The following is a 2062-nucleotide window of genomic DNA, read 5'->3' on the forward strand; positions in this document are numbered from 1 at the left end:
TTAAATCATAATAGGTAATCTTCAAGTTGCAAGTAATCCTACATTCAATGAGGGAATCATTGGATTTAATATTAGAATCTTCACTCTTAATTTAATTTCAATGGATAAGTAATTATGTAACAAGTAATCTATAAGTTGTGATATTTCTTCATACTTTAAATTATTTTTTATCTAATCAATGGATAAATATTTTAAATCACCAAAAAAATGAAAGAAATACAAATAATTTGGAATTAATTATTATGTATTAATTCTCTTACTTTACCATTTTACATTGTTTTTTAGTTTTGCATTTAGTATTAGAAATATATTTAATAGCATTAAAATAAATGTAATTAACAAATAATGTTATTTCAATAATACTTTATATAAAGATATTATATAAAGTCTTATAATAATTTGTATTGTATGAATTTAATTACAAACCATTAATACTTAAACAATAATGATAATAGAAGGCATTGCAATAAACTATTTTATATATGTTTTATCAATAATATTATATGAGTCACAACAAATGAGAAATATTTTATTCACCGATTATTATTGAAAAATATATATGTTTATATCACTATAGAGTGAGAAATATTTTGATTTAAAATTTTAACAAAAAATTAAACTATTAATTTCATGCAATTCAATGGTGGAGGATATGACATTATGAAATGTTGCTTTGACTTTCAATATCAACCATTAGATTATGAGATATTAATGGCTCAAATATTGTATCAAAATTTGAAGTTAAAGTATCTCAAATCATGTCTTTATAATGGAAATATAAATATATACAATGAATTTTTTTCTCATTTTTTCCATTAAATATTATTTGATATAATATTTTATTTATTGTCATTATTAATTATCATAATAAAAGTAATGACTCTTCGTAATATAAAAATTTTATAATTACTATCAAAGAATAACAATAAAATAATCTTTCATGATCCATAAACTAAAGTTAATTAGGAATATGTGTTACATTTAACTTTTATGAAATTAACAAAGTGACATTTGAAAATAAAATAAAAACAAGCTTGTGAAAGTTAAATTTTATAAGGCTCGGATAATTTCCTGTCATGTAAATAAAAATATAAAAATATAAAAGATTTTCTTTCACATTTTTTTCCACGTAAATATTATTTGAGGTAATATTTTATTTATTGTCACTGTCAATTATCATAATGAAAATAATAACTTTTAACAACATAAAAATTTTATAATTACAATCAAAGGATATCAATAAAATAATCTTTCATGATTCATAAACTAAAACTCATTAAGAATGTGTATTAGATTTAACTTTTATGAAATTAACAAAGTGATATTTGAAAATAAAATGAAAATATATAGGCTTGTAAAACTTAAAATTCCTACCACATAAGAATATTAATTGTAAGATAAACAAAAAGTTCAGAGAATAAGTATGTTCAATGAGTGTTAAGAATAATATATATTTCATGATCGATTGTACAATAGTCCTTAATATTATATAAAATAATGAGTATTTTAATATACGATAATAAATTTTATTAAAACATGTGTGATCAAGTATTTTTTAGGTTACAAGCAATCACTACAAGAAAACTGGCAATAGATGACGAGAAAAAACTATCATAAAGGGAGGTGGATGACAGTGAAATTACCCATCATCTATGTACATGTCACTCTTTTATGATAGAAAAAAAGTATGTCATTAACTTATCATAGTGTTTAAAGGTCATATGTCAGTCATGGAAAAAAATGAATAAATTATTTAATTTTTTGGAAGGAAATGTGATTTTTTTTTTTTTTGAAATTTTGGCGGAAAATTTGATTTTCGTGTGTGAATTATCGTCTGGATAAATTTAGTGAGTAAAATACTAAGTTTGTGACAGAATTTGTAATTGATATTTTCTGTCATTAATTTTTTTATGACTTATTTTATGATTAATATTTTCTATCACAAATTATTTTTTTATGACTTACTCCATGATTAATATTTTCTGTCATAGATTCTAAAATTATATTGAACGAAATCATGAATTATTTCATTTAAATTTATGCATTCCTATATATGAAATTC

Source organism: Citrus sinensis, chromosome 2, assembly GCF_022201045.2.
Source record: "Citrus sinensis cultivar Valencia sweet orange chromosome 2, DVS_A1.0, whole genome shotgun sequence".
Taxonomy (NCBI): Eukaryota; Viridiplantae; Streptophyta; class Magnoliopsida; order Sapindales; family Rutaceae; genus Citrus; species Citrus sinensis.